The sequence below is a fragment of the Neofelis nebulosa genome, chromosome 15 (assembly GCF_028018385.1).
Source record: "Neofelis nebulosa isolate mNeoNeb1 chromosome 15, mNeoNeb1.pri, whole genome shotgun sequence".
Classification (NCBI taxonomy): Eukaryota; Metazoa; Chordata; class Mammalia; order Carnivora; family Felidae; genus Neofelis; species Neofelis nebulosa.
The window spans coordinates 32606790-32631903 of record NC_080796.1 but is presented as its reverse complement, the minus strand read 5'-3'; the positions used below and the strand labels follow the sequence as shown (position 1 = coordinate 32631903).

The 25114-nt window shown below is 37.9% G+C and overlaps 2 long non-coding RNA genes across 3 annotated transcripts in view; one reads left to right on the top strand and one right to left on the bottom strand.

Annotated features, from left to right (window-relative positions):
- Positions 1-5401: 5401 nt before the first annotated feature.
- Positions 5402-17089, bottom strand: LOC131495837 (uncharacterized). Its single transcript, XR_009254149.1, has 3 exons — positions 16907-17089; positions 16507-16641; positions 5402-5639 (listed from the first exon to the last, which is right to left on the bottom strand). It is a non-coding gene; the product is annotated as an uncharacterized LOC131495837 (long non-coding RNA).
- The window catches only part of LOC131495836 (uncharacterized), a 22222-nt gene continuing 13703 nt past the window's right edge, over positions 16596-25114 (top strand). For both annotated transcript variants that reach the window (XR_009254147.1, XR_009254148.1), the window contains exon 1: positions 16596-16637. This is a non-coding gene — a long non-coding RNA (uncharacterized LOC131495836). The remainder of the gene's footprint in view (positions 16638-25114) is intronic.

Genomic DNA, 25114 nt, shown 5'->3' with positions numbered 1-25114 from the left:
TTGGCTGTATGTTAAGCACTTTATAACCAATTTCTCATTATGAAGCAAGTACTGGTATCATATCCCATAATAAAGAAAGATAAGAAAACTGAGAATCTGGGAGATTTATTAACTTGCTTCAAATTATAGAAGTAGGAAGGGGTGGGTCTAGAACTGAACCAAAACCATCATCTGACTTCAAAACCACTATTGGATGTTAATGAGAAAATGGCACATCATAGATTCACATATAGAAAGACAATCAGTGATACAGACCTCAGTATGAGTAAAGGTAATTTTCCACCTTCTCAACTCTTTCACAAGAGCCAAATCTGAAAGCTATGAAGGAGACGGAAAATTTCAAAAAGCACTCATTCACCCAGCATATCACTGAGAAGAACACTTCTGAGACAAGAAAGAATAATCATTAATAATGACCTGCTAAAATAAAAAGTATTTTTCTAGAGGCAGTGCCCCGAGCTGACACAGGATTGAGTGGCTGACTCCACAGCTTGAGTGAAATCATCAAATCAGTTTCTCTGGCCAAGAGGAGATTGAGGTTTTGTGGCAGGGTTGGTACCTGTTACCATGGAAACCAAGCCAGCCACTTGCCCTGCAAAGTGGCCTCTGCAGAATGCTTCTGAAGCTTTCTTTGTTTCCTCTCCCTATTCACACCTCCCACTTCCAATGAATAAATCACTTGCTGAGTCCCTCTATGCTCTGTTCCCTGGGATCACTCTAAAAAAAAAAAAACAAAAAAACAAACAAACAAACAAAAAAAAACAAAACAAAACAAAAAACAAGAAAAACAAAGTTGTCCCACTGTGGGCAGAAGGACATTTCTGTGGTCCTCTCACAAGTTACTTAGCTTTTCTAAGCATCAATTTCCTCATTTGTGAGATAAGAATGACCCCCTTCCTTGGATTGTTGTGTGGGGAAATATTCATTTTATAAATAAATACATTGTATGTGCACATGTGTGGGGGTGGGGTGGGGATATGTACCCATCAGCCTAGGATAAAAACATTTCTGAATAAGTTCAGGTACCTTCCCCACACCTCACCCTATTAAAATGATAAAGAACTGGGGTAAGTGAATATTACTTCCCTGTTCAAAATTCACACTGGCTTTCTAGGACCTGTGAGATGAAGAACAAACCCTGCCTTTTATTCAAAACCTTCCACAGTATGGCCCCAAAGTCCCTCTCAGCCACCTTTCCCATGATACTTCACCTCTCACTTGTCACTGAACATGATGTGTATTTGCTCACTTTTATGCTTTTCTCATGCTTCTGTCTCTATTCCTCCTGCTCCCTCTCAATTTTGCCAAAATCTCATCCATCACTTTAGTCTCAGAGAGCGTGCAAATTCTATGCAAAACAAATCTCAGGAAGTTACAGAAATTGTGTGTATTCCATTCCTTCAGTGTATCTTATCATTTGTTGTGGGTGGAACTCCAACTTAAAAATGTTCCTTAATGTTACAAACTATCTATTTTAAGTATACAACTTGATGGATTTTCATGAAGTACACACACCCAAGTAACTACTTCCCCAATCAAGAATTAGAGTATTCTAGGAGTACCTGGGTGCCTCAGTTGGTTAAGTGTCACTTTGTTTCAGTTCATGTCATGAGCTCATGGTTTGTGGGTTCAAGCCCCACATCAGCTTCTGCACTGAAAGTGCAGAGCCTGGTTGGGATTCTCTCTCTCTCTCTCTCTCTCTCTCTCTCTCTCTCTCTCTCTCTCCCCCCCCCCCCCCGCCTCGGTCCCTCCCCTGCTCATGTGCATTCTCTCCTCTCTCTCTCAAATAAACAACAAAAAAGATCCTTAAAAAGAAAGAAATAGAATATTATAAATACTTAAGTAGCCTCCCTCACTCCCCCTCCTAATCTCTACCCTCTTCTTCAAAAGTAACTACTATCCTAATATCTAATATCATAAATGAACATTTTCCTTTTTCAAAACTTTATGAATGGAATCATACAGTATATATTCTTTTATATATATTCTTTTTGTATATGACTTCTGATCAATACCATGTTTGTAATGTTTATTCATATTGTCACATGCACAGTAGTTCATTCTTTGTCGTTAATAGAATTTAATCATGTATAGTTCACTCTTTGTTTATCTACTCTATCCTTGATAGGTATTTGGGTAGTTTCTAGTGGGCTACACAGGATACATGCTGGAAAGGTATTCATCTGAGTCACATTCATCTCATCAATCTTTGGCCCAGACACCATGCAAGGCGACTGCAGAGTTGGGTACAGTGTACTGAGATGTGGGCATATACTCGTTTTTCTCCTTCACCCCCACTTTTCAGTATTAACACAGCACAGTATGAGAACTTTCTTGAACTTGGAGCTGCAGAATTATGAGAGTCAGTAACAAAATGTCTTATGAAGTTATGTTAATGGGCCCTTAAAATAGCCAGATGGGCCCGTTAGGTTTTTTCCCCTCTAATCTTTAATAAGATGTTCAGAAATTATGAGTGCGTCCCACAAGGAGGAGAGACCTATTTCCTTATGTTTTTCCTAAACCATTGTGGTTCACAAATTACATAATTCTAGAATGTTAGAGCTGAAAGGGACTTTGAGCTTATCTATTTTAATGCCCAATTTTCAAATGATTAAAAAAGAAAGAAAGAAAGAAAAGGCAGCGAGTTATCAGTGTGTTTTCTAAGGAAAAGTATGTTAGGGTCAGAATGAGGTCTAACACCCAACTAGAAGAGTCCTGTTCTCCACAAGATACCATCCCGAGCCACTCAGAAAATTTTATAACAATAACATGCCAACCTCACTTCTCTAGAAACATGCAAATCTCCCCACTGATCAGTGGACGAGTATCTACTTTCCTTCTAGGCTGAGGCGGGAGTTCCACTTTGGGTTCACTTCACATATCCCTTCACCAAACACCAGTGCCTCTTTACAGAAAAGCCACCAATAGAAAATCTGAATGTACTATGCTCCAAAACCTCAGTAGAGGATATCTCATGGGGATGTGGGAGCAGACACCATCCACCACTTTCTTGAGAAGTGTTGACAGGAAAAGGGCCTGTGCAGTTTACCCTGAAGGAGCAGGGCAACAACAGCTAACCTAGACTGAGTGCTCATTATGTGCCAGCTACATCCTAATCTTTGTACGTCCATTAGGTCACTTAATTCTCACAGTTCTCAAGTAGGTACTCTTATCTCCCTTATACTGATGAAGAATCTATGGCTTAGGGAGGCTAAGTCACTTAGGTATGTTCCCACTAACTCTTATGAGGAAGACAACTTAATTTTCCCAGGGGAAAGTTGAGGGCACAAGAAACCTTCTGGAAGCTCACATGCTGTAGTTGTGAAGGGCAACAGCCACAGCTTCAGGAAGTATGTCCTCTGGTAGGGACAAAGGCTCTTGGCATAAACTCTGTATGTAGCTTTGCTATGTGTATATATATATAATGTATGTGTAGGTATATAATATACATATGTATATATGTATATAATATATGTAAGTGTATAATACATATAATAATTTTATAAATATATGTATTTTCTGCATGTCAAGTAGCTTTTCCATATATATACATATATATATATATATTTTTTTTTTTTTTAGAAATATACTTTTTTTTCTTTTTTGTCTGTGTGGCAAGTCTTCCATTGCCCAGACCAACTTCCTAAGAAGTGGCACACTTATTTGGTACACCCAGAGAGAAAGTGGCATGGTGAGTAAAAGTCCATGAAGCTTATAGGTAATGTTAACATTCCTTCATATCTTTTGGTAATTGAACCAATGGTGTGGGGTGTTGCTTCTGAAATACTCTGTTTTTTATAGTATCCTATTTTCTGTAAACTGAAAGTAGGACATATGAATGGCTAAGTTCATCTTGCTATAGAACCAGGGAGAGTCCCTCATAGGTATAGATTTTAGACAAAATGTTGGCTTTCTCACCCCAGCTCCTGTCAATATAGCCAACTGAATGGCTGTGGCCAGATGAGATTCCTCAAGACTGAGCCTAGAGTGGGCATTTCCTGTGGGAGGCAAAGGGGGAAGCTGGGAGCCAAAGGGACAAACTAGAAATTCAGAGTCAAGCTAGGACCAAATTATAAGATAGGATATATATACAGACAGGCCTACAGAGATAAAATAGAGGTCAAGGTGATTAAGTTGGGGTTGGACCTGGTGAAGAGTGCCAGAGGTCAGGAAATGCAAGGGCTGAGAATTCTCAGGCAATTCTCTTGAATTCAGGCTGGAATCTGCAGCTGACCCATATAAACTGACACATGCATACTTAGGGTATGTGCTGCAGCCTTCTAAGTGTTGACAATCACTACCCCACACTGCACCTGAGCATACTTCACACATTCCTCAAGCCTTGAAAGAGCCACAGAGATCCACCCTAATTCTTTACTTTCTGTCAGTGAAGAAGAACCAGTTAGGGGAAGGAGCCTATTCCTGGGAAGTCTCTTCTGTTCCCTGTGCTTCCTTGAGTAATGTAATGGGCGATCACATAAGACATTCCAGCTCTGGTCCCCCTTCCATCAAGCAGAATAATAATAATAATAATAAGAGCTTGAATAGATAAAATTGTTATATTCCAGGCTCATTCTGGGTGAACAAAAACATCTTCCTAGGAGCCTTCTGGACTCAGATCTTCAAACGTATCTATAACTTCTGTGCTTGGGCATTGATTGAATTGATCATTCTACATCTTAGCTTCTAAGCCCTAACTTCCTGTTCATCTATTTCAGCAGTGACTGACCCTTGGGCTTTGTATTTACCTTGCTCTGTTGGGATCTCTCTCCTAGTGGTATTTGGTATTTATGACAGCTCTCCACCCCATTGCTTGCTTCATGAAATACAGTTTCAGCCATTTCTTTCTTAAGATCTCCTTTGTCCCCCACTCTCTCTTCTCTTTTTCCTCAGAATTCTTCCTGATATTTTACCTTTGTATTTCTATCTTGGTGCCAACAGAAGTAATCAGTGCAGAAAGAGCACAATTACAGTACCGGTAAGTATTTGGCACTGTGGTGAACTCAGAAGCAAATAAAGATGCCTCAAAGAACTGGCACCTAATGGAAGACGTAAGAAATGTGAAGTATATTATTTCCCTGTGGTTGAAAAAATACAATCTAAGATGAGTGGTCATTGCTGGTAATGTTCTAAAACTCCACAAGATGAGGGGCACTGGGAGGCTTAGTCAGTTGAGTATCTGATTCTTGATTTCAGCTCAGGTCATGATCCCAGGGTCATGGGATCAAACTTGGTGTTGGGCTCCACACTGAGCATGGAGCCTGCTTAAGATTCTCTCTACTCCCTCTGCCCCTCTCCCCTGCTCATGCTCTCCTCTCTCTCTCTCTAAAATAAAAAAATAATAAATATTAACATCCACAGGATGAAAGTAGCTTCTCAGAAAGTATTGTCTCATTCCAAATTAAATTAAATTTAGCAAGCACATTTATTGATTATTTACTACATGAAAAGTATTCTTTCATGTAATACCTTTACATCAAAGTAATGTACAGGAAGCAAATGATCAGCAATCTGTGGATTCCATCCTCCAAGAGCTGGCCAATCATGGAAGGGACAGTCATCCATTCACACGCTTCACATTCTAGACCAGTGCTTCCAGTAGGAGTTTAATGCAATCCACATATGAAACTTTAAATTTTCTAGTAGTCAGATCAAAAAAAGTAAAAAGAGGTATAAATTAATTTCAATAATGCTTTATTTATCTAATATATTTCTAATATTATCATTTCAATATGCAATCAATATGAAATTATTGAGTATTTTCCATTCCTTTTGTCATACTAAGTTTTTGAAATCTGATGTGTATTCTGCAGGTATACCACATCTCAATGCAGATGCAAAATTTTCCTCAGAAATAACTTGATCTGTGGTTGAGTTTCATAAAATTTACAATGGAAAAAGCAGATTTATATACCCAAGTTGTTCTATCCAGACATGTTGAAGAGTTTTGCAATAACTGAGTCAACTGTCAAAACATCAAATCCCTTTAATATCTCCATTCACATTTCTAAAACTGGTTCATCTTTTATAGAAGAATTTCTTTGACTTTAAAACAAATATATTTCAGGTTCAGAATCATGTTTGTCCAAGTTAAATAAACTCACTAACTCTTGTACGATTAGTATCAAATTCCAAAGGATTTTATATAAATTGAAAGTAACTCTAAATTTATAAATATTAAACTGTTATTCAAAATTTTCTTGCAGTTTATCCAGCTAATTTATGTAATACTGCCAATCATGAATAAAACCTTATACATTTTGGTCCATATTAGAGAAAGTATACAAGTTTTAGGATTGATTTATATCACGAAAATGTTCAATTTCAACATAAATGCTTGCAGATTTATAGGTCTCATATAACTTCTCTCCTCCCCTTAGAGCTTCAAATTTAGGCGTTCCTTGAGAAACATGATAGTGAGAAATCATAAGTCAGTAACACACTGACATTTTCATCTTTGATCACTAAATATTTAGCAAGCATTACTTCTGTTTCCAAAAAATTTAGTTAATCGCACAATAAACCTTTATAAAACTCTTCTACTATTCAACCAAAATGAAAAGAACACAAAGTTATTAAATTTATTGTCTCCTACTTCTTTCACCATTTCATAAACCAACAATGATTCATGTTCATTTGCACATATATACTGAAAAATTTTAACTGTATCCATGATACTTCATACTGTGCTTCTGAAAACTAGGCACAAGTATTTTCAATATATATTAAAAAGGAACAAAAAAATGAGTTTCTCATTAGCAATTTTTAAAATTTGAATCAGTTGATCTTTGATGTTGTTAGAAAGTTCTCGTATGCTATGAAAAATTATTTGGTGGCTTTAACTAGAGATATTTCGCTTTTTGTAAAATACATGTTTTAGTCTTTTCTTCATAATTTTCTAACAAGATTTCTAAAACACATAACTTTTTATACCATCTCTCCATCTAAAAGTGTTCATGTGTGCAGGTGCACACAAGAATTCAAGTTGTTTTATAGCTGAACAATGTTACAAACTCAGATCTTGCTAAAAATCATTTAAGAATGTTTTGTTGGTCATTTAATCATGGTTTTCAGGCAATTAACTTCATTGATCTTCTTTTGACTATTGATCAAATTTACTATTTATTTGTTGACCATGTCCATTTTCTTATCTTTAAAATGCTTTTTATGTGACAAATAGTTTTTTGGTTTTTTTGGGTTTTGTAACAGCAAATTGCAATTCAGTGTGAAATTTGCAGCTTTCCTTCTTTCGATCTATCTTTTTTCTTTACTTTTCTGGGCATAGCACTAGTGTTTGCATTTTCATTTGACTCTACATCAGTATTACGCCCTTGTTTTAAATTTAAAAATCCATCCATCCTTATTTTTTTAATCTGGAAAAATCATTGAATTGTATTATAATTACAATAATGTGTTTCAATTTAGTTACCAGTTATAATTTACATAGGTACCACTATAACCCAAACTGCCTGCATAAAATATTCAGATAAATGCATTACATTACATTGGTGCTTAGAAAAAATATCATTCAGGGGCGCCTGGGTGGCTCCGTCGGTTAATCATCTGACCTCGGCTCAGGTCACGATCTCGCGGTTCGTGGGTTCCAGCCTCCTGTCAGGCTCTGTGCTGACAGCTAGCTCACGGCCTGGAACCTATCTTTGGATTCTGTGTCTCCCTCTCTCTCTCTCTCTGTCCCTCCTGTGCTTTCTCTCTCTCTTTCTCTCTCTCTCTCAAAAATAAATAAAACATTAAAAAAAATTAGAAAAAATATCATTCAAATGGAATCAGTAGGTTGACACTGATTAGATCAGTGATGTGTTTATGTGTAATACTAGAAATGACACACAGGCCTAACACACACACTATACTATGGCAATAAAATCTGAGACAACACAGTGGTTAAAGTGAAATATGATCCTACCAAAACAATAAATCTGTGCTTAATGGAGAAATATTTTACACTACTGCAGTTTTAAAATTAAAATTAAGCAAGTTTAAAAATTCAATTCCTCAGTTGTATTAGCCACATCTCAAGTGCTTAACAGCCACATGACTAGGTGGAAGGCAACCTCCATCAGATTCTCTACCTTTGTCTCCTCTCTTCTATCACTTTTTTTTTTTTCCTTTCTCCCTTTCCCAGAGGAGAAAGAATTGTTAATCCAGTTGGGTTCCAAGTCATTGAACCATATTTCCTAGTTGTTGTTTCTTCCATTTATTAGTGCCATGTAGATGGTTGGGTAAATTAAACCACAGTCAGCCTTCTGGTGTCTCTAGTTCCTTCTTCTTTATAGCTAAGAATCTGCCTCTTCACAGCTGACTGGTCTTAACCTCTCTCTCTGTCTCTCTCTCTCCCCCTCCCTCCCTCCCACTCCTTCTATTCAACTAAGTGGGCACATTGACTGAGGGCTTCCCTATCGGAAATATGTCCTGTCATGTTGCATTATCTTCTGTCTTTGTCATTCATACTGATATAGACTGAATGTTCATGCTCCCTCCCCAAATACATATGTTGAAATCTAATCCCCAATGTAAGGGTATTTGGAAGTGAGGCCATTGGAAAGATCATGAGGGTGGACCCCTCATGAATGGGATTAGTGCTCTTAGAGACAACAGATAGCTCCCTTGTGACATGGGAGGACACAGTGAAAAAAGGTCATCTATAATCCAGGAAGCAGGTCTTCACCAGACATCAGATCTGCTGGCACCTTGATATTAGAACTTCCAACCTTCCCAAACTGTGAGAAATAAGTTTCTGCTGTCATTCAGTCTAGAGTATTCTGTTATAGCAGCCCCAAAACACTAAGACAGACATATTCCTAAGTGCACATCCTTGGCTTGGTGGCTTTGTCTCCAGCAACATGCCATTGACTAGAAGTTGGCAAGTCCCAAGATTTGGATTTAGGGAAAGGACAGATCTACAGTGGCCTTTAGGCTTGGCCACAGGACCCTACCTAGGTCATTAGGGCATGGCACTGGAGATAATTTTAGTCAGGACTCTCTGATGCAAATGAGCAAATCCAGTGGAAAGTAGCTTAGGGGAAGAAAAAGAATTTATTGCCTTATACAATCAAACTATGGAAGGGCAGGAATGTAGCTATTTTATCCTTGGGGGTGACTATAACTGGATAAATATGCCTTCTGGACTGTCTTTTGCCCCTGCTTTCCTCAGCAAATTGGCTTCTTTCTCTCAGACCAGCATCTTCTGTAAGCTAGAATCTGAACACCTGCATCTTTCAGCTTTCCCTCTGGAGAAAAAAAAAAAGAATCTCTTTCCTTAATTTGTATTAAAAAAAATCCCAAAAGGGCCCCAATGGCCTAATTTAGATAATCTGATCCCCTGGGAGAGTTGGAAGGGGAAGTAGTTCCCAAAAAAACAGTAGGAGATGCTGTTAGGAGGAGAAGTGTGCCAGAGAGACAAAGAGATGTCTATTGCCAGGAATTACAAACACTAGCCCAATTTCTAATAAGTCCATTTGTATTTCTTCCCTCTGTTTAAATACTTTAGTAACTTTAGGAGGGCAATGTGATTGGGCAAAGTCAAGATCTTTTTTCTGGAATCTTGAAATTAATACCAATATTTCATCCATGCTTCTAGTATAGCTCAATAAATGAATTCAAACTTCAGAATGCTTATTTAGAATGCTTCAGGAATGTGTATTGATGCATATGATTTTTTAAAAAACACATTTTTTAAACACAATTTAAAAAAGGGGGGTGGCGCCTGGGTGGCTCAGTTGGTTAGGTGACCAACTTCGGCTCAGGTCATGATCTCGTGGTCTGTGAGTTTGAGCCCCGCGTTGGGCTCTGTGCTGACAGCTCGGAGCCTGGAGCCCGCTTCAGATTCTGTGTCTCCCCCTCTCTCTACCCCTCCCCTGCTCACACTCTGTGTCTTTCTCTCAATAATAAATAAACATTTAAAAAAATTAATAAAAAAACATAAAATGAATATGATCTGATTATTAGTGATTGAAGTGATTGAAGCTCTTTGTGTTGTAAACTAAAAGACAAAAAAATAAATCTGGCTTACAAAAAAAAAAAAAATTGTGAGCTCGTGTAATTGAAAAGTCCAGGAGTAGTTTTACATTAGACATGACTACCTCCAGAGGCTCAAACAATGTTCCCAGGCTTCAGTCTCCTTCTTCCATCTCATCTCTGCTTTGCTCTGTCTTGGCTCTTTTCACAGATGGATTCTACCCCCATGATGACAATAGTGCTGCCTGAAGCTCCAGACTTATATCCTGTCTTCTTAGCAAGTCACAGTGGAAAGAACCTGCATCATTTCCAAAAGTTCCAATAAACTTCCTAGAATTGGCTCTAATTGCCTCTAATGACCTAATTGCCTCTAATGAGCCTGGCAGGGGTGGCATCAACCTCACTAAAACCACCTGAACTCAGAGAAGGAACTATCAATTCCCTAGGGAAAGTCAGGGCACTTTTACCAGAAAAGGGGCCAGTGGTTTCTGGGAAAACAAAAATGATCAATCTCTGATACATAGATAATTTGAAAACTAAAAATAGTAATCCTTAATTTCCCCATTCAAATATAACTATTGTTGCTATTTTGGCAAATTTACTCCCATTATTTTTCATATATATATATATATATACACACACATATATATATTTCTATATAATTGTAATTATAATCTACTTAAAAATTTTTCTGCTTTTTCTCTCTTATCATTCTATAATACACATTTTCCATATCTTTCTATAATTTTCCTAACCATAATTTTAATGAATACATATAGATGAACTTGGATGTCAAGATTGCTTCCTTTGCTTCAAAAAATAAAAATAAACTTGCGATAAACATCATCATGCATATAGCTTTTTTCATGGTTGGATTATTTAGAACAGTTGAATTTCCAGAAGTTGGATTATTGGATCAAAAAGTATATATATATTTAAGTTCTTTGTAAATTTTGCCCGTTTCCCAAAAAGGAATGTAAGTATTCATAAAGCTATCAACAATGAATAAGTATTATACATATATAAAATGTTGTAAATTCAAAGTACACTCTTAAAGATGCTGAAGGTAGCAGTTCCTTCAGGGGTAATAAAAATGCTCATGAAGAGGATTTTTTAACCTTTTATTCTATGTCAGTTTTTCATAAACCAGTCATATACTACTCAATTATGCAGTTGCACATTTGTTCTTTTTGGAAAAAAATTATGCTAAATGTACAAGAACACAAATGTAAAGGATATTATTTAAGAAAGTAATATCAGTAACATGGTATTGGATTATTAGACATTTGAACTAATTCTCATTTCACTAATACCTTCTGCACAATATAGTTAATTGAACATCTGGGCAAAAATTTGCCCACAAGAACATATATCACAATGTTGTTAATAACACCAACACAGTGCAGAGTTTTAGGTGTCTTTTACGTGCCTCTTCTGAGTTTTAGGTGCCTTTCTCTACGAGTTTGCTAAACATCTCAAACCTGAATGTTTTAAGGCATCTCAAACTTGTGCCCAAAATGGAAATCATTCAGGAAATATCTGTTTGGTGAGTGAATGAATGAATGTTGACCAGTAAATCTACTTCACTTCCTATCATCCATTATGCTGAATAGCTTTTCATCTACCCAGTTACCCAAACTAGAAACCCCATCATCCTAGAGTCCATCTTCTTATGTACACTTTTACTTGATTAATCACGAAATTCTCTTGATTCTCTTCATCCTGTTGTCCCCACTCTCCAAGCCATTTCTATTGTCCTAGTTCACTCCATCATCATCTGTCACCTGGATTATTGATACAACCTCATTGAGACCTCTAGTCTCAGTCTTTCTTCACCCTCCTAACGTAGTGAACTTTCTAGAATTCAGAGCCATCATGGTAGCCACTTTCCATGTCAAATTCCACAGTGGTGCACCATGCATACACAGGCTAAAATCTAATATCATCTGACCCTTGACTATCTGCCTTTGGCCCACCACTTGCACTTCACACTGTAGCTCAACTAAACTGATTGCATCCCTCTCAATCTGCACTAATCTTTCATATCTTTTTATTTTTGCATATGATTTGCATCTGCCTGCTCAGAATACTCTCTCTCTCTACTTTGTGAGTCTGATAGCAAATTTTTCCTTTTTCTTCAAAACTCATGTTAAGAAAAAGTCCTTTGAAAATATTGAAGGGGAGGTCGGGTGAGGACAGGATCAGCTATATAATTCTGATGAACAGCTCTGAGTAAAGGTGTTGGTTGAAGCTATCGGAGTGGAAGAATTCTCAGGAAAGCATGAAATGAGAGACAAACAGTGCGGGCCGTGTTAGAAGGCAGAGGAAGAAGAAAATCAAGAGGAGCATAGGTGGATGCAATCTTCCATAAACCAAAAGAGGGAAGAGTTTTAAGCAGAATGAGATAGTAAAAACTTTAAATGCAGCAGAAAAATGGAGTAGGATAATGGCCTCAAAGCATGCATTGGCTTTGATATTTAAGAGGCTTTCATGTAGTCTTAGAGCACCTTCAGTGGAAGATGGGGGCAAAATATGACCAATGTGGGCTAGTTGAAGAAGAAATGGAGTCGAAACTGTAGACTACACATTCCTTTTAAGGGCTGGAAGAAATAGATTGAAAGAGAGCCATTTGGTGGTGACTTGAGGAGTGGACAGAATAAAGGAAGGACTTTTTTTTTTTTAAGAATGACTATTAGTAAGCAGAGAGAAAGCAGCAGGGGAGGAGGGGGTGATTAAGATACAGATCTGAGACCCAGGAATATCCCTAAAGAGACTAAATGGGATGGGACCAATGGACCAGAGGGTGGGCCTCTCATACAGGAGAAAAGCACCTTAGTCTCTAAGAATGTAAGAGAAGAGAAAATGCTGGGTGTGTTTGTCAACTTCCAAGATACTGAACAAGGCCTTGCTAACGTTTGCCAAACAATCAAAAGATAAGGAGATCCCTGAGAGGATTTCTACATACTTCACAATATTAGTCCTGGCCAATTTAAGCAAGGAGCGACAAGGGTTTAGTGATATAAGTGAATATGGAAAATGAATCTTTGTGAAGGAAATGGGGAAAGGTAGTGTTAGTTTGGAAATAATGTCATGAAGATGGCGAGGGAAAGAGGGGAGAATAATACATGTGGCTAACATAAACTGAGGACAGTGTGGTCTTTGCAGCCTGCCAGACAGACCTGGGAGGAATGTTGGCTCTGCCACATACTAGCTTTGATCTGAAACTAGTTTCTTAACCTTCTCTGAGCCTGAATTTCTTCTTCCAAAAATAGAGTTAAAAACGCTTGCCTCTTGGGATTGGAATGGGGATTGGAGATAATATATTTTAAAAGGTGCAAAATACTTACTTTTTCTCACCTTCCATTTCCTCATTTCCCGGAAATATCACCTAGAGATATTTATTAACTATATAATAAAAATCTTCATTAAGGTATGTGCTGGAGAAGCTTTTTTAAAAGACATATGCATAGATAAATTTCTTAAATGCACAAATAGATTAAGATGGTTTACTTAAACATAGTACAAAAAATTAATAGGGTGAGGCAAGAAGGGAGTGAAAAGTAGAACTTATAGCTTGTGATTATAAAAGTATTAGAAACATTCTTTTTAAAGATAGTGTTGGTAGAGAAATCAATCAGTAGATAGATGATGATGATGATAGATAGATAGATAGATAATGACAGACAGACAGATATCATCCATAGGAAATAGTGTAGAGTGAGAAGAGAGAGCCACTTTTCTGGTGTATATCAACATTTTATGTTATATCATTTTATCATCATAAAGTAGGATCAAAAATTGATTCATCTCAGTATAAGCAAAAGAACATGGATTTGGGAAAAAGGCAACCATGGGTTTGAATATTCACTCTGTCTCAGACTATCTGGGTGATCTTGGACAAGTGAAAACTTCCTTAAAAGTCTCAGTATATTAGTTTCCTAGGCCATAAGAACGTACCAAAAATTGGGTGGCATAAAAAGAACAGAAATTTATTGTCTCATAATTCTGGAGGCTAGAAGTTCAAAACTAAGATTTCAGCAGGGTCAAGCCTTCCTGAAGGCCCCAAGGAAAGATCTGTTCCAAGCCTTCTTCTAACTTCTAGTAGCCCCAGGTGTCCCTTGGCTTGTAGAAGCATCATTCCAATTGTCTGTCTTCATGTGGCATTATCCTTGTCTCTGTGTCTTCACATAGTTGTCTTCTTATAAAGACATCAGTCATGTTGCATTAGGAGCCCACTCTACTCCAGTATGGCTTCAGCTTAACTTAAATCATTACAGCTGCAATAACCCTATTTCCAAATATAAAATTATATTCTAAGGTAACAAGGGTTAAGACTTCAACATATCATTGGGGGGGGGAGCATAATGCAAAGCATAGCATTTATTATCTTCATTCTTTAGGTGGGAATAAAAGTACCCTCCTTTCAAGGTTGTTATGATAATCCTGTGTGAATATATATATTAAAAAAAACCTAGCACAATATCTGACACACAGTATATGAGAAAAAAAAAGAAGAATAAGAGCCAGATATCAAAATGATAACTTTGGTTGTTACCATTTGATTCCTTGTTATTTGCCAAGAGCTTTTGGTGGAGAGGTCTTACCAGGTTCTGTGATTCTTTAATATTGCATTCGCAGGTGACCTTGATTCAATATTTACTAGACACTTACTATATATTTGGCATTGTACCAGGCACAAAGATACTTAGGGGGAGGGGACTTGAGGCCACTTCTGTGATTTTCTAAGGTTGTTTGTACTACAAAGCCAACTCCTTATCCCAAAGCAGCACTCAAATCTACAAATTATGATCTAGAAAAGGGGTCAGCAAACTATGAGCCATGGGCCCCAAATTTGAGCCCATGTGTTTGTAAATAAAGTTTTATTGAAAGACAGCCATGTCTATTTGTTTATGTATGGTCAATGGCTACTTTTGTGTTACTTTATTTTTTTTTTTTTTTTTTTTTTTTTTTTTTTTAATTTTTTTTCAACGTTTTTTATTTATTTTTGGGACAGAGAGAGACAGAGCATGAACGGGGGAGGGGCAGAGAGAGAGAGGGAGACACAGAACTGGAAACAGGCTCCAGGCTCCGAGCCATCAGCCCAGAGCCTGACGCGGGGCTCGAACTCACGGACCGCGAGATCGTGACCTGGCTGAAGTCGGACGCCTAACCGACTGCGCCACCCAGGCGCCCCATACTTTTGTGTTACTTTAGAGAGTTGAGTAGCTGTGACAGAGTTAGGCTCACAAGCCTAAAATATTTAGTAATCTAATCCTTTATGTAAATGGTATATTTCTCAAAGTTCAGGCCTTGGCTGATACTCTTCTTGGTCCACAAGCCTATTAATTTTCAGAGCTTCAAGTTCATCTATAGTTTGGGCCCTGGCAACTTTGATTTTTCTGGTTTTGAGGCTCAAAACCTTGAGTTCATTCATTCATTTGATCATTCAAATGGATCCTTTGTGATGCAGTCTAAGCAAAAGAAAACCTGAAAAAGATGGTGTCCATATCTTCAAGGAATTTATAATCTGGGAAGGCAATCAAGTCTCTACACAAATGAGAATCACTAAAGGGAGTAGATAATAGCTACAGATAATGGCTTTAAAAGTGGTGAAGGCATGGAGAGGAGAGAAAGAGATAACTTTTATGATCACTATCCATCTAGTTGCTGATGCCAGAAATCAGTCATCCTGGACTCTTCATCTTCAATTACCTGCCACTCCATCCAAGTTTTGTTAATTCTATGTCCAAAGTATCTCTCAAATCCATCTGTATCTCTTCATCCCCACTGCTACCATCCTAGTTCACATTACTGGATCAACACCAACCTACCAACTGATTTCCTTCCTTTAGTCTTGCCTTTCAATACATTCTCCACACCATCATCAGAGTGATCTTCATAAATTTTAGATCTAATCATGACACTTTGCTACTTCAAAAACCTCTGATAGCTTTTTGTTAGGATAAAGTGTAGTCCGTGTCTTGTCTTATAGAGTTCTCCAGAAACTGATTTCTGGTTTCCTGTACACCTCCATTTTTTTCTTGCTGGACTATCCCATGTTCCACCCAAACTGGTGTTTGAGTGTTTGGAACTTACTGTCATCTCTCTCAACAGAAGCATTCCCTCATACTGTTTCTCTTACTGGAGCTCTGTCCCCTCTTCTCTCTCCTCAGTTCCTTACCTCCTTTTGCCCAGCTAGCTCCTTCATTCTTCAGGTCTCACATCAAATGATGGTTCCTACAGGAACCTTCCCTAACTTACTAGTCTAGCAAGATTGTACTAGTCCCTCCTTATCTCTGCAGGATACGTTCCAAAACTCCTGGTGGATTCCTGAAGCCATAGGTAGTACTGGACCCTGTATATACTGTTTTTCCCCCCCGATACATGCATACCTATTGTAAAGTTCAATTTATAAATTAGTCACAGTAAGAATTTAACAACTCATAATAAATTAGAATAATTATAATAATATACCGTAATAAAATATATGAATATTATTCTCACTCTCAAAATATTTTTTTGCACTCTACTCACCCTTCTTCCTGTGGTGATGCACAAAGTGAGGTGAATGAGGTAAGCATTGTGACCTAGCATTAAGCTACTATGCCCTTCTGATGATAGGTCAGAAAGTGGATCATCTGCCTCTGGACTGTGGTTGAGAGCAGGTAACTGAAACCAAAAGTAAGGGGGGACTATTGTACTTGATATTTACTGAGAGCCTCCAGCACTTTCCTTATGTAACAGCTACTCCCTTGTTTACTTCTCTCCTCTTGCGATAAGTACTGAAGTTGGGAAAAACATGTTCCCTCTACTCCTCACCCCATTTCCCCACACCTAACTCACACCCAACCCCCTCCCCTCTCAGACTTGGCATCAACAGGCGCTCAATAAATGTTCCTTGGATGAAAGGGCAGGTAACTTTCCACTAGCTCACTTTTCTCTGTTGCAGACTGTAGGTGGGTCTCAGTGCTGGGGCAAGAAGGGGAACGAGAGAGTGGGCGTGCCTTAGAGGAAGAAGATTTGAAGCCTGGTTGGCTGGGAGGCTTATCTGTCAGGACCAGGGGCGGGGCCAAGAACACTGTTTATTGGCTCCGTGGGGATGGGCGGAGTAGAAATGGCTGTCCTTGCTGGGCAGAGAGAGCCAGTGAGCTGGAATGAGAGAGGCACGGCCTGCAGGGGCGGGCAGGGGCTGCACCTGGAGCGTAGCTAAGCGACATCCTCCTTGGGTGGCTCAGGTGTCAGGTGCAGAATAAGTTGTTAATTGGGAAGCCGAATTCGTAGAGTCAACGCAGGGACAGGAGGGAAGATAATTCTTCATGAGCAGGGAGAAAGAAACCTTTCAGAAGCCAGGACTCCATTATTACACTTAACTTTTCTTTCTCTGTTCCCTCATCCCACCCTGCCACATCATCTAGCCCTTGATTTATTCAGGAAACCTCCTAAACAACTTAGAAGCAGTCCACTGATGCCAAAGAATGATACACCACAGCTTGGATGTTAATGCTACCAGTTAGAGATGTATAGTTGATTATAATTTCTTCAAGTATTAGTTCGAACTAGGGTGATTTTTTTCACCCTTGCAGATGCACGAATACTGTTATTAGTAAATGCAAAGTATATAGAAGCGAAAGTTGTGGGAGAGGAAGAATTAGATGAGTATGTAACAATTACCCAGCATTTTATTTTCTTTGAAAGAACTAATGATACCTGCCTCTTCTTGCATTAGTTAGGTTGCTGTTTAAGATGCTTTTAAAATTGTCAAAATACATCTGAGATGAGGTCTCCACATCCTCAGTTGAAAATTGGGGAAACTAGAATAGTGTACCTTTGAAAAAAAGCACACCTAACCAAGATAATAAAATATGTAGGTGGATAGAAATCCAGCAGCTTTCTTCATAAGATTCTAAACCAGAACTGAAGAAAGACCATCTGCCATCTCATCTGTGTCCACCTTTTTAGAGTCATCTCTGATTTATTCATTCTGCATTCTAGCCAGGCCAAACTATACAGTTTCTCCAGACTCATCTCATTTTCTTCTATTTCCTATACTGCTCCTTCACTATTTTTGCCTCAAAATTCAGCAAATATATCACCTCACCTAGAAAATTCCAGTGTCTCTTTTCTCCAAGTACAGGAGTTTCCTCTACCACCATAGTGCTCTGTGATACTTATCTCTGATGGTGCTTGTCACATTGTGATGTAATTTTTCTTACCAGTTTCTGTACTGGATTGCTAGGGCAGTATCTTTATCTTGGTATTCCTATGTCTGGCTCAGTATCAGTGGATATTCTGTAGATATTGGATGGACGAATGGATGGACAGATGATGGATGGATGTACAGGTGAAGGGATAGCTAGAAGGATGGACATACATGTGGGAGTGAAGGGATAGATAAACAAATGAATAGACTGATGTTTGTACTAAGAGATATATAGGTGAGTAGATAGAAATAAAACTGGTTTACAGACTGAATCTTGATGGATGCTCTGGTTGGGAAAGACTGAAAGGATCTTGATACCAGCTCAAGTAGATTGATGAAAAGGAAAGGGGAGGTAGTTGAGAATGGTTCAGTGAAATCATTCTTTCTATTGGAAAAAATATTGATAAAACATGTACTAAAGTTAATAAATGCCACATTGTAAGGAGCAGATAATACCAGTTTGATATCCTTAGTGTTCAAAATGCAAAATTCTAACATTTCCCTTCCCCTTTCGTCTCCATTTCTTTTTTAATCTCTAGTGTAAATATTATTAAACAGTCAATTGGAATATCCAGTAAGGAAACCCACATTAGTGTGATTATTTTTGAAAGATATCTAAAGTCTTTTTTTTTTGGTGCTGTTGTTAACTAAACCAATTGACTTCTGTGCCTCTAATCCCTGAAAGCAATCATTTTAATAGCAACAACCCTTTTTCTCTAATAATGCCTGACACGCGTAGAGCTTTATAAAATTTAGAAATATTTGTATGTACAATGTCATATCAATAACTCTGTGTGGTTACTTGAAATTGTTCATATTTTATAGATGAAGAAACTGAGACTCAAAGAAATTAGGTCTTATAGCCACATGGGCTAGTGTAATAGATGGAACTAATGTTCACAATTCTTTACTCCCTTCTGATTTTCCACTACAAAGTAACTTTGCAGTGTCTCCCAGCAAAATGAGTACAGTATTCATCTCTGACATACTGGCTTTGGTCTTGGCCATGTATTTGTTAGCCAATGGATTGTGAATGATCATGACATGAGCAGAGACCTTAAGTCCGTGTGGCTTACCTTGACCTCTTATGTTTCCGCTGTTGCCATAATAACATGTTCTGGATAGCTGTTAATCCCAGAAAGAGATATCTGGAGGGGACCAATCCTATCCTAGCTTGGACCCAAACCTAACTGGACCCAGGTGAGTCCAGCTTGGCCCAGCCACATACATGTAAGATCAACTAAACCCAAGCCAACCTGCAGATTTATGAGAAAAGAAAATTAATACTTAAACACAATCTTACCATATGATCCAGCGATCATTCTCATAGGTATTACCCAAATGAGTTGAAAACTCATGTCTACAGAAATGTTTATAGCAGATTTATTCATAATTACCCCCAAATCAGCATCAAGCAAAATGTTCTTCAGTAAGTTAATTGATTAACAAACTCTGGTAATCAATACAATGGAATATTATTCAGTGATAAAAGGAAATGAGCTATCAAGCCAAGAAAAGACATGGAGGAGCCTTAAAGACATACTGCTAGGGGCGCCTGGGTGGCTAGGTTGGTTAAGTGTCTGACTTCAGCTCAGGTCATGGTGTCGAGGCTCCTGAGTTCCAGCCCCGCCTTGGGCTCTGTGCTGACAGCTCAGAGCCTGGAGCCGGATTTGGATTCTGTGTCTCCGTCTCTCTCTGTCCCTCCCCAGTTCGCGCTCTGTCTCTTTCTCTCTCTCAAAAATAAATAAACATTTTAAAAAATAAAAAAAATGCATATTGCTAAGTGGAAGAAGCCAATTTGAAAAAACTACATACATACTGTATGATTCCAACTGTATGATGTCTAGAAAAGGCAAAACTATAGAGACAGTAAAAATATTAGTGGTTGCCAGAGATTCAGGGGGAGGCGTCAGGGATGAATATATTGAGCCTGAGATTTTCAAGTCAATGAAACTATTCTGTATGATACTAAAGCACTGGATATACTATGACATTATGCATTTGTTAAAACCCATGAGACTGTACAACACAAAAAAATGAATGCTAATGTAACTATGGACCTCAGTTAATAATAATGTATCAATATTAGCTCAACACTTGTAACCAATGTGCCATGCTAGAATGCAAGATGATAATAATAATAAAGCATGTACTCCAGGCCCTGCTATCTTAGTCATTTACATTTTTTTCCTGGCCCCTATAGAATAATTTGTGATTCTTTCATAAATTTTGAAAGACACAATACAGAAAAATTCATTCCTCAGCAAACATTTTTTGAACATGTTTCCTTAATTATAGAAGTACTAGCACACAGAAGTTCAATAAATTTCTGATGAAACTTTAAACTTACATTACTTTGCAATAGACTGTATTTTTGCTCAAAATATTCATTGCCTCTTCCATGGGCCCCTGCCTATGGGAGGATGAAATGTCTCTGCTCATTGTAGCAGGTATGGTCATGTGACTTTCTTTGATCATTGAAATATAACTGGAAGTGATAGTCCTGCTTCTGAATGGAAACTTTAATAGCCATTCTATAGTCAGTCACCACCAGTTTCTTTTTCCTTCTGACATGAGACTATTATGTTTCAAATGAGGGCTGCTTTTTCATCATGGGTTCTACAGTGAAGAAGATATTGAATCAATCCTGACCCCACTATAGATGAAAAACAAACCTTTGTTATAAGCCACTAAGATTTTGAGATCATTATTGCCACATAGTCTGAACCAAGGGAAGAAGCACTAATTATAGTTTCTTCACATTTTTTAGATTAAAAAACACTTAAAAGTTATTTTTCCTTTTTTAATGTTTTTTATTTTTGAGACAGAGAGATAGAGTGTGAGCAGGGGAGGGGAAGAGGGAGAGGGAGACAATCTGAAGCAGGCTCCAGGCTCTGAGCTGTCAGCACAGAGCCCGATGTGGGGCTCGAACCCACGAACCGCGAGATCATGACCTGAGCCAAAGTTGGACGCTCAACCAACTGAGCCACCCAGGCACCTCTTAAAAGTTATTTTTCTGGGGCGCCTGGGTGGCGCAGTCGGTTAAGCATCCGACTTCAGCCAGGTCACGATCTCGCAGTCCCGTGAGTTCGAGCCCCGCGTCAGGCTCTGGGCTGATGGCTCGGAGCCTGGAGCCTGTTTCCGATTCTGTGTCTCCCTCTCTCTCTGCCCCTCCCCCGTTCATGCTCTGTCTCTCTCTGTCCCAAAAATAAATAAAAACGTTGAAAAAAAATTAAAAAAAAAAAAGTTATTTTTCTAACTTTCATATTATGGGCAACATTTTACAAGTTAAGAGATAATCAAAATAGGGTCTATAAATAAACGTCATTTGTGCACTAAACAGTCAAGAAGTGTCCAAACTTCTAGTTGACAACTTAATACGTATTGTGTGGTTAATAAAATACTATTTGATTTAAACTGATGTGTACTATATGTTTTAACATTTTACAATACTTGCTTTTTAAAATTTTTTTAAATGTTTATTTTTGAGAAAGAGAGAGAGAGACAGAGCATGAGCAAGGGGAAGGAGAGGCAGAAAGAGAGGAATACACAGAATCTGAAGTAGCTACAGGCTCTGAACTGTCAGCACAGAGTTTGACACAGGGCTCAAACCTACAGACTGTGAGATCATGACCTGAGCCGAAGTGGGACACTCAACCTATGAGCCACCCAGACACCCCTACAATACTTGCTTTATTCATATATCTTAACCATGTATTCACCCAACAATCCACATGACTTTTTAAAGTATTTTAAAGTAAGCGGCAGGCATCAGTGCACTTCACCCCTAAACACTGCAGCATGTATATCACTAACTGGGGTTATATTTTCTTAAGATTTTTTTCTTTCGAAGTAAAATTTATATGTAATGTATAAGTTGAAGTGTATCACTCAGTGATTTTTGTGAAACACATATTCCTATGCAATCCAAATACCAATCAAGACATAGAGCATGGCCATCACCCAACAAAGGTTTCACTGTTTATTTTCAGCCCACAGATTTGGTGTGTGTATGTGCTTTTGAATGTTGCATCTATTTTTATTCTCAAGTATATGAACTTTATATATCTCAGGAGAGATTTAAACATATTCCTAGAACTCAAACTGATACGTCATGTTTACATAGCTTTTTAGGTCTTAGGAATGATATACTTTAAAAGGAACTGGGTTCTGAAACATAAAACTTTAAGCATCTGATAACCTGAGGATTTTTTTCTGGGCCCTTATTATTATTTCTCTGCCTTTGCTTTCTGGATAATTTTGTTTCTGTACTGATCATCCGTCAGAGGGAATGTTTCTATCACATCAAGTAGTATCATCATCATTTGTACACAATTGAAACTTTGGCAATCTATGTTCTACAAAAGACATTGGTGGTGCTGGGATATATTTTTCTGATGCTAATCACAACACAGTTATGTGGGTTTAGAGTGGCCGGGACTGAGACTGGTTAGTAAAAGAAGGATAACCACAAATAAGAGAGAAATATAATGGTTTATACTACATGCTTTGTGGCTGTACACATGTGACAGACTAAAATAATGAGCAGAAACAGCATCAGTAGATAAGCTGAGCCAGCATCAAAAGACAAGGGAAATATAAGAAAAAATATAGGGTTATTTTTTTTATTAAAAAAAATTATTCTTGGGGGGGGAGAGGAGCATAGGGAGAGAGAGAATCCTTTTTTTTTTATTAAAAAAAGTTTTTAATGTTTATTTATTTTTGGGAGACAGAGAGATAGAGCACGAGCAGGTGAGGAGCAGAGAGGGAGACACAGAATCCGAAGCAGGCTCCAGGCCCCAAGCTGTCAGCACAGAGCCTGACGTGGGGCTCGAACTCACGGACTGTGAGATCATGACCCGAGCTGAAGTCGGATGCTTAACCAACTGAGCCATCCAGGCATCCCAGAGAATCTTTCTTTTTTTTAATGTTTACTTATTTTTGAGAGAGAGGGAGCACAGAGCTCAAACTCATGAACCATGAGATCATGACCTGAGCTGAAGTCAGATGCTTAACCTGCTGAGCCACCCAGGCACCCCAAGAGAGAAAAATCTTAGGCAGGCTCCACACTCAGCAGCGAGCCCAACTTGGAGCTTTATCCCATGACTCTGGATCATGACCTGAGCCAAAACCAAGAGTTGGTCACTAAACTGATTGAGCCACCCAGGCATCCCAAATATAGGGTTATTTTTATGTGACCTGAAATGTGGCCTTAATTTCCTTCTACTGTTTCCCTGTCCCGATCCTTTATGTGGCCTTAGTAGCCTAAGATAACATATGCCCATGATGCAAAAATAAACATAGTGGAATAGTAGTCTGGTTATATCTTTATTATATAATATGGATGTAAAATGTTCATTCCTAAAATCTGGAGATTTGAGAGATTATTAATACTGTGTGCATACAAAGAGAGGTTGCTATTAATGGAAATTAGAACAGTGAAAAATGATTTCTACTTATTAAATTCACATAGAAATATTCCAGTTATCATTGTCAAGGTATTTATCTTTCAGGAATAGGCACCAAAATTTAAAATATTGAAATATTATTTTATATAAATTATTAATTAATTGAACTAATACACATCCTTTTATCCAGGGGATTCTTTTAAAATAATTTTTTCTTAATGTTTTTATTTATTTTTGAAACAGAGAGAGACAGAGCATGAGCAGGGGAGGGGCAGAGAGAGAGGGAGACACAGAATCTGAAGCAGGCTCCAGGCTCTGAGCCATCAGCACAGAGCCCGATGCGGGGCTCGAACTCACAGAGTGTGAGATCATGACCTGAGCCAAAGTCGGACACTCAACCGACTGAGCCACCCAGGCACCCCATCCAGGGGATTCTTAATAAAACCAAGTTTGGGTAGAATGGAATTGATAGGCAATGTATAAATCCTGCTTACCACAGAGAGAAGGAATTCATGACGGAATGAACGTATCTCACCACATTTTATTCTTAATTACTTAATAACGATCTTCCTTACCTATAATTTAAAAGGTCAGAAATAGAAGAATTATGAACGAGGTTACAGGCAACGTGGACAATTTATAAAATCATCTAATGGAGATTTAATGTATAGCATAGTGAATATAGTTAATACTGTATTGTATGCTTGAAAGTTGCTAAGAGAACAAATGTTAAAAGTTCTTACCACACACACCAAAAAAGGTAACTATTTGAGGTAATAGGTGGGTTAATTAACCTTATTGTGGTAATAATTTGGCAATATATACATATATCAAATCATCACATCGTACACCGTAAACTTACCCAAAGTTATATGTCAACTATTTCTCAAATCTTGAAAATAATATGAAGAAGAATAAAAAAACAGAATCTGGGAAAACAAAGAAACAAATTATCTAAGACCTTTTTACTATATGTTCTCTGAAGCTTCCTTTCATCCCAATTGACTCTCTATGTGCCTTGTTGCTGAAATATTCCTTGGACTTGGCATGTGAAGCTTAGCTTAGACACAAGTTACTAGAGGTTATAACTATAATAAAATTATTCTCTCCAGCCCCTACTTATCTCCAACCCCATCACTGAAAATTAACTGTATCCCTGGCATTTATTGAAATATAGAAATATTTTTGTTTTATAATTAGAAATAGATTTAGTGGAAACATGATTGTTCTCTTTAGATATCTGAAGAGTTGTCATTTCTAAGATGAATTTCTTATATCTCCTTGAGACAAAATTAAGAGTAGACATAACTGTAGGCCAATTTGGGGCTCACTCTAGGGAAAGCATTTCTAATAACTAGAACAATCAGATGGTAGGATAGACTATCTAATGAATATGTGATATTTCTATCACTCAAACCATTTGAAATGTCTAGGAAGAAATTAGGTGAGCATGTATATGAGTTTCCTTCATTAAGTTGATTAAAGATGACTTCCAAGAGTTTTTTCTTTCATTTCTAAGAATCTATAAACTAAA